Here is a 12265-nt window from a genome sequence, read left to right as displayed (position 1 = left end):
AAAAAAAAAAAAAAAGAAATCAAACTGGGAGGGGAAGTCCCTCGGGGTTCCTGGGTAAAAGAGAAATTACTATTTAGTATTTACTCTTTTAATATTGAGGGTGGGAGATACTGATGGGTCTTGTCTGATTTTCCTAGAAAGCCTCACTTTGACCTAAAGTCTAGTGTCCAGAATGTTGGGATTAGAAAGTACCTAATCATCTAGTCAACTCCTTTATTTTACAGACAGGGAAACAGGCCCAAAGAAATTAAGTGACTTGCCCAAGGTCATGCAACCCATAAGAAACAAGACTTCAATATAGATCGAGAGATACATCAAAAGGCAATGACAATAACAGTACCTAAGCAAAGCTCAGGAGCTGGGATGCTCCTCACTGCTTTTTATGGATTTGAAGCATAGACATTGCTTCTTGAGCTTCTTATACCTTGTTTGGTTTCTTTGAATATGCTTGCAACCTATAGACTGTCTGTCCAAGAGCAAACCTATTCCTTAATTGGACTGATCTGATCCCACTAATGCCAGGGTGGCACATACTTCAGGTTTAAGAACTTTAGGTTTCTTCTTTTAAAATCTCTTTTCAGGTTTCAACTAATGGCTACTGTAGCATCTTTTATTTATAGACACTTTCCATAGGTCAGTTCATTCAGATTTCCCAGAAGTCTGTAGTCTTCACTGGTCTTTCCTGTTTTGAAGGAATGTGGATATACCAGCACACACCTGTGATGTCGGCCTTCATGATGTTTGGTCATTACCACTCATCTAAGCTGAGGAAGGCAGGAAAGGGAAAAGACAGAGAGGGGAAAGGTGGGGGAGGAGAAGAAGGGGAAAGGAAAGAAAGGACAAGGAGATAGGGAAGGAGATAAAGAAAGGAGTGGGGGGGGGCGTAGTTTACTGTTGTATTGCCGTACCAAACTACACATCTGGCTAATCCTTCCTTATCCAGTTCAGATAAGATGCCCACTCCCCAATCCCGGGCTCCATGTTTGTACGCCCTTTTTTCACATACCCCGTTCATGAGAAATAGCAAATTTCAATACCTTCTTCCTCCTTTGTACACTAGAATATACCTTTGACCCTCCATTCTCTTTCCAACCTTCAAACCCTTAGAACAGGACCAAACCACCAGCTCAGGTCTTCTGTTTCTCTTAATTCTCTCATTAGCCATTAAGAACACTGAGTTTCTAAAGGGACACTTGTTTCTTTTCCCCCATTAGAATGGCAGATACAAAATCCTCTGCCCCTTTCAGTTATTCAAAAAATTTACCTTTCTGAGTTTCTCTGAAATATTGTGTTTCCATTTCGAAGTTCTGCCACAGCTTGGATCTTTTCATCAGAAATAGTTGAAAGTCTTCTGTTCCGTTAAAAATTCCTTTTTTTTTTAAAAATGTAGGATGATAATCAGTTTAACAAAGTAAGCTAAACTTGGTTGTAAGCCTAGATCTTTGGCCTATCGTAATGTTATGTTCCAACATAAGTTTTTTGTGTTTGTCCTTTGTTTTCAAAGAAGACCATGACGTCAGAGAAATGATGACATGACTTGCACTTACTTTGTTTTGAGTGAGGCAGGGCTGTACAAGGTCACCAACTTCACTTTCTCCTCCTGAGTCATCTGGATCCAGTGACCAGATATTCATCAGGATGAATGGAGATGGTCCAGGATGCAGTGGGAAACCTTGGCCTTATTAGGCTAGGCCTTTTCACTCACTCATTTGAGTGAATAGGACTCTTTAAGAAGTAGTCAGGGAATGGCTCTTTTGATGAGCAAAAGAAAAAAAAACTAAATCAAGCTGGGAGGGAAAGAGAAACTATTACTATTGATAATCACTCTAAGCCAGCCATTAAGTGAAGCTTGGGCAGGGACCTATTAATATATTGATATCCAACCTATGGGCTTCAGAGTGCACTGTGTTTAAGGTTTTGGGAAGAAGGAAGGAAGGAAGGAAGGAAGGAAGGAAGGAAGGAAGGAAGGAAGGAAGGAAGGAAGGAAGGAAGGAAGGAAGGAAGGAAGGAAGAAAGGAAGGAAGGAAGGAAGGAAGGACAGATGGACATCTAGCCAGTAAACCACAAAGGAAGGGGTGAGGGAGACCGAAGGGAGAGGATGAGCTGGGTGACCAAGCTAGCTAGGACCCCACTCAGGCAGCTCAGTCTGCTCAAAGGTTGTGTGCATCCTTCATTTTTTTTTGCATTTTTAAATTCTTTTACTCTGCTTATAACTACATTTATATAGGAATTGACAGAATTTCTTCCATAATGGAGGGGAAAGTCTTCTTCCATAGAACTGAGACCAGCCATGCAAGAAAAAAAGATGGGAAGTTATTTACATAATACTAGATTGAAGCACCATGGTGACAAAAGCAGAGGCTGAAAGTAGATCGAAACAATGGCTGTATATGTAGGAGTCAGGCTACACATCAGCATGAATCACTGCTGTTTTCAAAGGAATGTTTTTCAAACATGATTAAAGCATAAACCACCACAACTCTACTCATATACACAGGCCCAGAAGGGGAGGAATAATAATGGCTCATAATTCTACAGGTTTCTAAGCTGATCAATTACCACTAAACAGCAGTAGATCCTACAAATGACTGATATAATCATGATCTCTCTAAATAATCCCAATAACCTAATATCAACTAATGGAACTCGTGGGCTAACAAATAGCCCCATAGCATATACAACTTGGATACCATGTATTATAAGAAAATCACAAGACCAAAGTCTCAAAGAAGATTATAGAATAGGAAGGGCTATTCAAACAGAAGATCTTTATCTTTCTCTTCAGCTAATAGATTACCAGGCTCCAACACTTTTCCAGATGCTTTCCATAACTCCAATTCTTTCTCTGTTTTCTCTTTGAGAACCTTCTTCTTCTCCTGTATTTTCTTTAACCCATAAAACTCTTCACATTGTGTTCATTCAATTCCGTGATGATGTAAGTGATCGTACGTTCAATCCGGGGAATGATCACATGCTCAATGGGATTCACCCATCTGTTCATAATTTTAGTGGCCTCATTCAGTGTAACAAATGACGTCTGCAGTGATGCTAGTTCCACCAGCAGTTCCACTGCTTTGGCATAGTTCCTCTTCAGTTTGGCCAGTTGTTCTACACCTCTGGCCAAACCAGTCAACTCATAGCTGTCAGCTCCTTCTTGATAATGTTCAAGCACTGGCAAGGTGACACCTGCTACATTACATTTCTTTGCTCTGAACTTCACTTGGACTTTGTTCACATTCTAAATAACAGTGGTACTGAAGTCACCAGCTGTGAATTTGGCTTCTGCAAGTGAGAAAGCAGCTTCTCACATCACTTCACCCATTAGCATTTTGGCCTCAATGATCTGCTTTAAGATATGCCGAAATTGAAGAGTGAAGGCGTCAGATTTTTTCTTTAGGAGGTTTCAGCCTGTCTGTGCACCTTTTAATCGAGCCTTCATAATGATCTATGCCATTCACGAAGGGAAGATTTCGATGTGGTCTTTGCCAGATATGGTGGTGGTAGCTCTATCCCAAGCCCTGTCACTTCTGGTTTCAAAGCTGCCAGTTGCTACTGATGGCCTCTTCCACTACCTCCTCCTCCTCTTCCTCTGCATCCTTCATTTTTCAAGAAGACTATGATATCAGAGACGTAATGACATGACTTGCACTTGATTTTGTTTTGAGTAAGGGAGGGATGGGCTCCTCCCGATCCATTTGGGGGCTGAGTCACAAAAGGCCAATGCACAGGCCAAATCCAACCAGATTCAATAATTCACAGTAGAAAAGCCTAGGATGAAATTTGGCAGAGAGAGCAGAACTCTTTCCACTCATAGCAACTCTGCTCAGGACAATACCACTGGATACCTGAAAAGCAGGAGAGGCAGGAAATTGAAGTGAAATCTAGACCAGGCAAAGAGAAGGAGAAACTTTCACAAAATCCCATCCATGGGACAGGCCTTCATAGGAAGGCTTCCTACATTGCCCTCTGGGCCAGCTTCCTTCATATAAATCCAACAACATGTACATAACTTACTAAGTCCAAAGAAGGAAAAGTACAGCCAGAATGAGGACAAAATAGCCTCAAAGTATGCTCTGGGTCTCCAAAGTGGAATATGCAGCCCAAATCTACCCAGAATTCAATCATTCACAATAGAAGGGCCTAGGATATGCTCTAGAGGAGAGAACAGAAATTTATCCACACCCTGTATATTGACACAGGGCAATGCCACACATACATGGAAACTAGAAGAGACACCAGCATGGCCTGAAACTTAGAAATAACCAAAGGGAAGGAGAATCTTCCACAAAATCCCATTCCTAGGACAGCCTTTTTTATGTTATTATTATTATTTTAAATATTTCATTTGTTTTTAGTGTTCTACAATCGCTTCCATATATCTTAATTTTTCCCCTACCTCCCCTTTGGTTCCTGGTCCCTACCCACTCGCTCTCTGAGACAGTGTGCCATCTTATACAAATTCTACACATACATTCCTATTAAGTACATTTTCACCTTAGTCATGTTGAATAGAAGAATTGAAATGAATGGGAGAAACCATAAAACAAAACAAAACATAATATGAAAGTAAATGGTTTGCTTCATTCTCTGCATGTGGAAGGCATTTTGTCTCAAAAGTTCATTGAGAATTTTTTAGGTTCTTGCATGGCTATGAAGGACTAAGTCTACCAGAAAAATAATTCACACACTCTGGTTATTGCTGTGTATAAAGTTCTCCTGCTTCTGCTAATTTCACTCAGCATCAGCTCATATAAGTCTTTCCAGGTCTCTCTGAAATCTTCCTGTTCCTCATGTCTTATACCACAATAGTATTCCATTACATTCATATACTATAACTTGCTCAGCCATTCCCCAGTTGATGGGCATCCCCTTGATTTCCAGTTTTTGGCCACCACAAATAGACTTGCTAGAAATATTTTTGCACATGTGGGACCCTTTCCCAATTTTATGATCTCTTTGGGATATAGTACTAGGACAGTGTTTCACAGCAGGGGGGGTCTGTGGTATACTCCATGTGAGAATCCCTCACATCAATCCACCAACTCTCTACAGACAATAGCAAGTCTAACAGAGGAAAAGCAATGCTAATACTAGATTAAAATAACCCCAAAATATGCCCAGGGTCTCAATAGGGAAATGGTCAGCACAAATCCTCAAGAATTCAATCACTCACAGTCTAGGGGCTGAGGATTGGCTTTGGCTGAGAGAGCAGCAATCTTTCCCCACACTGCCTGTATGGCCAGGACAATCTCTCCCAGTACATGGAAAGCAGAAGAGGCACAAGCCTGGCCTGAAATCTAGACATAGACAAAGAGGTGAATCTTATACAAAATCCCATCCGTGGGACAGACCTTCACAGGAAGGCTTCCTATATTGCTCTGTGGGCCAGCTTCCTTCATATACATTGAACAACATGTACAGACCTTACAAAGTCCAAAGGAGGAAAAGTACAGCCAGACTGATGCCAAAAAATACCCTCAAAGTATGCCCTGGGTCCCCAAAGTGGAATATGCAGCCCAAATCTACCCAGAATTCCATCATTCAAAGTAGAAGTGCCTAGGATGGGCTCTAGCAGAGAGAATAGCAATCTACCTACATACTGCATAATGACCCATGGCAGTGCCCCACATCCAAAGAAAATAGAAGAGGAAGGACCATGGCCTGAAGCGAATAGCCAATAACAAGGAGAATCTTCCACAAAATCCCATCCCTAGGACAGTCATTTTTCATGTTTTGTTATCATTATTATTAATTAATTATTTTGTTTGTTTTCAGTGTTATACAAGCACTTCCATATATCTTGGATTTTTCCCCTACTTCCCTTTCCATCCCTGGCCCTCCCCACTCCCTCCCTAGATGGCATGCCATCTTATATAGGTTCTACACATCTGTTCATATTACATACATTTTCACCTTAGTCATCTTGAATAGAAGAATTAAAATGAATGGGAGAAACCATAAAACAAAATAAAATATAATATAAAAGTAAATGTTATACTGATTGTATTTCCATAATACTCAAATTGTTTCTTTCTAGCTACTTGCAATATTTTCTCCTTGATGTGAGAACTCTGGAACTTGGGTACAATATTCCTAGGAGTTTCTCTTTTTTGGAACTCTTTCAGGAGGTAATGGGTGGATTCTTTGAATATTCATTTTACCCTCTGGTTCTAGAATATCAGGGCAGTTTTCCTGATAATTTCATGAAAGATGATATCTAGGCTCCTTTTTTGATCATGGCTTTCAGGTAGTCCCATAATTTTTAAATTGTCTCTCCTGGATCTGTTTTCCAGGTCAATTGTTTTTCCAATGAGGTATTTCACATTATCTTCTATTTTTTCATTCTTTGGGTTTTGTTTTGTAATTTCTTGGTTTCTCATAAAGTCATTAGCTTCCATCTGCTCCGTTAAAATTTTTAAAGAAGTGTTTTCATCAGTGAGCTTTTGAACCTCCTTTTCCATTTGGCTAATTCTGCTCTTTAAAGCATTCTTCTCCTCATTGGCACAGGATCTGGCAGCTTCTACATTAAGGAATCAAAGGGCTTGGAATACGATATTCCAGAAATCAAAGGAATTAGGATTAAAACCAAGAATCATCTACCCAGCAAAACTGAGCATAATACTTCAGGGGGGAAAATGGTCTTTCAATGAAATAGAAGACTTTCAAGCATTCTTGATGAAAAGACCAGACCTGAAAAGAAAATTTGACTTTCAAACACAAGAATCAAGAGAAGCATGGAAAGGTAAACAGGAAAGAGAAATCATAAAAACTTTCTAAAGCTGAACTGTTTACATTCCTACATGGAAAGATAATATTTGTAACTCTTGAGACTTTTTTCAGTATTTGGGCAGTTGGAGGGATTATACACACATGCACACACATGTGTGTGTGCATATGAGTATATATATATATACATATATATACACACATACATATAGACAAAGAGCACAGGATGAGTTGAATAAGAAGGGATGATATCTAAAAAAATAAAATTAAGGGGTGAGAGAGGAATATATTGGGAGGAGAAATGGAATGGGGCAAATTATCAGTCATAAAAGAGGCAAGAATAAGCTTATTCAATGAAGGAGAAAAGGTAGAAGGTTAGAGAGAAAAAGTGAAACTTAATCTCTTCAAACTTGGCTTAAGGAGGGAATAGCATGCTCATGCAATTTGGCATGAAAATCTATATTACACTATAGGAAAGCCGGGGAGAAGGGGACAAGTAGGGTGAGGGGGATGATAGAAGGGAGGGCAAATGGGAGAAGGGAGTAATTAGTAGTAAGCACTTATGGGGAGGGACAAGGTCAAAAGAGAGAATGGGAGAGCAATGGGGAGCAGGATAGGATGGAGGGAAATATAGTCTTACACAACATGACTATTATAGAAGTCTTTTGAAAAGCTATACGTATTTAGCCTACATCGAATTGCTTGCCTTCTCAGTGGGGATGGTTGGGGAGGGAGGAAGGGAGAGAAGATGGAATTCAAAGAATTAGGAACAAATGTTGAGAAACATTTTTGCATACAACTGGGAAATAAGAAATACGGGTAATGGTGTATAGAAATCTGTTTTGCCCTACAAGAAATGAAAGAAGATGAGGATAAGGGAAGGGAGGGTTGTGAAAGAAGGAAGGGCATATTGAGGAAAGGGGTAATCAGAATACAAGGCATTATGGGGTGGGGGGAGGGAAGAGATGGGGAGAAAATTTGGAACTCAAAATTTTGTGGAAATGATTGTTGAAAACTATAAATAAATAAATAAATAATCAGTTTAGAAACAAAATATTTAATATATAAAAGCCAAAAAGAAAAAAAAGGAAATGGTCTGCTTCATTCTGCTATCTGATCCCCTTTTTCTTTCTCTGCATGTGGAAGGCATTTTGTCTCAAAGGTCCATTTGGAATTTTTCAGGTCCTTGCTGGGATATGAAGGACCAAGTCTACCAGAAAAATTCCTCACACACTGTGGTTGTTGCTATGTACAAAGTTCTCCTGGTTCTGCTTCTTTCACTCAGCATCAGTTCATATAAGTCTTTCCAGGCCTCTCTGACATCTTCCTGTTCATCATTTCTTACAGCACAATAGTATTCTGTTACATTCATATACTATAAGTTGCTCCACCGTTCCCCAATTGATGGGCATCCCCTTGATTTCCAGCTTTTGGCCATCACAAAGAAAGCTGCTAGAGATATTTTTGTCCATGTGGGACCCTTTCCCATTTTTATGATCTCTTTGATATACAGTGCTAGGAGTATCTTTCACAGCAGGGGGGGCAGGGTACACTCTGGATTCAAATCCCTCACACCAGTCCACCAACTCTCTGCAGACAATCGAGCGTCCAATGGAGGAAAAGAAAAGCCAACATTAGGCTAAAATAACCCATATATGTCCATGATCCCAATAGAAAAATGGTCAGCACAAATCCTTCCAGAATTCACTCATTCGCAGTAAGAGGGTTGAGGATTGGCTCTAGGTCAGAGTGCAGAAATCTTTCCCCACACTGCCTGTATGGCCCGGACAATGACTCCCAGTACATGGAAAGCAGAAGAGGCACAAGCCTGGCCTGAAATCGAGAAGGACAGACCTTCACAGCAGGGTTCCTACCTTGCCCTGTTGACCAGATTCCCTCATATATATCCAACAACACTGCAGTCATCAGAAAGTCCACAGGAGGAAAAGAACAGCCAGACTGAGGTGAAAATACCCCACAACATATGCCCTGGGTCTACAAAGTGGAATATACAGCCCAATTCCATGCAGAACTCAATCATTCAAAATAAAAGTGCCAAGGATGAGTTCCAGCAGAGAGAACAGAAATTTTCCCACACACTACACAGTGGCCCATGGCAGTGATCCACATGCATGGAAACTAGAAGAGGCAGCAGCATGGTCTGAAACACAGAAATCGCCAAAGAGAAGGAGAATCTTCCCTAAAGTCCCATCCCTAGGGCAGTCTTTCACAGCAGGGGGGCCCAGGGTACACTCTGGGCTAGAATCCCTCATATCAAACCCCTAACACTCTGCACACAATGGAAAGACCAGTGGAGGAAAAGCAAGGCCAATACTTGGCTAAAATAACCCACAAATATGCCCAAGGTCCCAATAGGAAAATGGTCAACACAGATCCTCTCAGAATTCAATCACTCAAGGTAAAGGGGTTGAGGATTGGCTCTAGGTGAGAGTGCAGAAATCTTTCCTTACACTGCCTGTATGACCAATACAATGACTCCCAGTACATGGAAAGCAGAAGAGGCACAAGGCTGGCCTGAAATCTAAACCTAGCAAAAGGGGAAAATCTTATAGGAAATCCCATCCACTGGAGAAGCCTTCACAGCAGGGGTCCTCCCTTGCTATCTTGACCAGGTTCCCTCATATAGATCCAACAACACTGAAGACATCAGACAGCCCAAAGGAGGAAAAGAACAGCCAGAATGAGGCCAAAATAGCCTGAAATATTCCCTGGGGCCCCTGAAGTCCAATATGGAGCCGAAATCCACGCAGAATTCTATCATTCAAAGTAGAAGTGCCTAGGATGGGCTCTAGCAGAGAGAACAGCAATCTATCCATACACTGCACAGTGGCCCATGGCAGTGCCTCACATCCAGGGAAAATAGAAGAGTAAGGATCATGGCCTGAAATGAATAGCCAGTAACAAGGAGACTCTTCCACAAAATCCCATCCCTAGGACAGTCTCTTTCTTTTCATGTTTTGTTAACATTATTATTGTTATTATTTAATTATTTTATTTGTTTTCAGTGTTCTACAATCACTCCCATATATCTTGGATTTTCCCCCTACCTTCCCTTCGATCCCTGTCCCTCCCTACTCCCTCAAGGAGATGGCATGCCATCTTATATAAGTTCTACACATGCCTTCCTATTACATACATTTTCACCTTAGCCATATTGAATGGAAGCATTAAAATGAATGGGAGAAACCATAAAACAAAACAAAACATAATACAAAAATAAATGGTCTGCCTCATTCTGCTCTCTCATTTCCTAGTTCTTTCTCTGCATATGGAAGGCATTGTGTCTCAAAACTCCACTGGGGATTTTTTAGGTCCTTGTATTTCTCTGAAGTACTAAGTCTCCAGAAAAATTCCTCACACACTGTGGTTGTTGCTGTGTACAAAGTTCTCCTGGTTCTGCTCCTTTCCCTCAGCATCAGATCATATAAGTCTTTCAAGGCCTCTCTGACGTCTTCCTGTTCATCATTTCTTACAGCGCAATAGTATTCCATTACATTCATATACCATAAGTTGCTCCGCTGTTCCCCCATTCATGGGCATCCCCTTGATTTCCAGCTTTTGGCCGTCACAAAGAGAGCTGCTAGAGATATTTTTGTCCATGTGGAACCCTTTCCTATTTTTATGATCTCTTTGACATACATGCTAGGAGTGTCTTTCCCAGCAGGGGGGCCTGTGCACACTCTGGGTTCGAATCCCTCACATCAATCCACCAACACTGCACACAATAGGAAGTCCAATGAAGGAAATGCAACGGCAATTCTAGGCTGAAATAAGCCCAAAATATGTCCAGGTTCCCAGTAGGGAAATGGTCAGCTCAAATCATCGCCGAATTCAGTCATTCACAGGAAGGGGGTTGAGGATTTGCTCTGGCTGAGAGAGCAGCAGTCTTTCCCTGTACTGTTTGTATGATCAGCACTATGGCAAGCAATAGTTGAAAAGCAGGAGAGGCACAAGTATGGCCTGCCATCTAAACCTAGGCAAAGAGGATAAGCTTCCACAAAATCCCTTCCATGGGACAGTCCTTCACTGCAGGGGTCCTATATTGACCTCTGGGCCAGATTCCCTCATATAGATCCAACACTCTGTGGACCTTACAAAGTCCAAAGGAGGAAAGGTACTGCCAGATCAAGGCCATAACACCCCCAAAGTATGCCCAAATTGGGAGTGTACGGCCCAAATCCACCGAGTATTCAATCATTCATAGTAGAAAGACCTAGTATGTTCTCTAGGGGAGCAAACAGCAACCTATCCACACACTGCATATCAATCCAGGATAATGCCACAACATAGGTTTTTAGTAGAGTGCTGGATCTTTAGGTATCTCTTTTGTGGTTCAGGACCTTGGGGTCCCTTGGAGACCTGAGGGTTAGGGTTCAGTCACACTGGTCTCTCACATAGTCACATGGGTTGCTGCTGTTTCCTGGAATTTCCAAGGTCCTTTTCATTGTGAGTTTACAGTCACTCTAGGGGAACCCTCTCCTCTTGCTGCACCCACAGAAAGAACCCAGAAGGCTAAATGCATCTCTGGGGCCCCCCTTCCTTCCCCTCCCATTCCCTCTGGCCTCTTCTCCCCCACCTCCCTCCTTGAACAGAGTGCTGGGTCTATAGTCAGGAAGACCTGAGTTCAAATGTGATCTCAGACACTCACTAGCTGTGTGACTCTGAGCAAGTCACTTCACTGTTGGTTGCCTCAGTTTCCCCAGCTGTAAAATGGAAATAATAATAGCACCTACCTCCCAGTAAGAATCAGTTGAGATACTGTGCCTGGCACACAGTAGGTGCTATAAAAATACTGGATCTTCTGATTCTCCTCCTTCTTCTCCTTCTCCAGTTCTGTCTTTGCTGAAGGTCTTTTTTCTTATTTCCTGTGACCTACCATTTAATTAGTTTGTGTGATCCTGGCATGTAAGAAGTCATTTCCTATTGTCTTTCACTGCATCTCTTGCGCATTTTTTCAATCTGCTGAAAATTTCAGGTTTTTGCTGGAGTAGGTATGGCATCCAGCCTTCATTCACTCAATCCCCTTGGCTGAAAGTCCAGAAGTCTTTCCATTACACCGTGCTGCCCACCTCTACCCTCGTGCCTATCAGGCTATCTCCCTTAACCCCTAAATTTTCCCTTAAGACAAAAGAAATCACCAAGCTCTGATTGAAAGTCTGAAGACAGTCCAGGGAACTTAAATCTGCTATGCAGATTTACAGCTTTGCTCTAGGCCCACCTTCTGCAGGAGGCCTTTCCTGGTTCTCTTCTCCCCCTTTCCTCCTCCCAATCTTCCCCTTCCCTTCCACTTCCCTCCCCATTATCCTTGAACTCTTGGAAGGCAGGGACCATAATTTTTGCCTTTCATTGTACTCCCAATGCTAGCACCCTTAGGTGGGCTCTTAATAAATACTGATTGTTGTGGACTACGTTAAAGCAAATCCTTTGGTTTTCAGTTTCAGCCACTATTTACAGAGTCTTTGGTTTGTCATTGTCACAGAGTTGGGTGATTGATTGCGTGGAGATAAGCTGCTGCTGT

General features: G+C 41.7%; 1 pseudogene; it reads right to left on the bottom strand.

The window, feature by feature from the left end:
* Positions 1-2678: 2678 nt before the first annotated feature.
* On the bottom strand, positions 2679-5605 carry LOC140516361 (V-type proton ATPase subunit D pseudogene; annotated as a pseudogene).
* Positions 5606-12265: the final 6660 nt, after the last annotated feature.

Source organism: Notamacropus eugenii, chromosome X, assembly GCF_028372415.1.
Source record: "Notamacropus eugenii isolate mMacEug1 chromosome X, mMacEug1.pri_v2, whole genome shotgun sequence".
NCBI classification, from domain to species: domain Eukaryota; kingdom Metazoa; phylum Chordata; class Mammalia; order Diprotodontia; family Macropodidae; genus Notamacropus; species Notamacropus eugenii.
The sequence above is the reverse complement of the archived record's forward strand: the minus strand, read 5'-3'. Positions and strand labels throughout refer to the sequence as shown.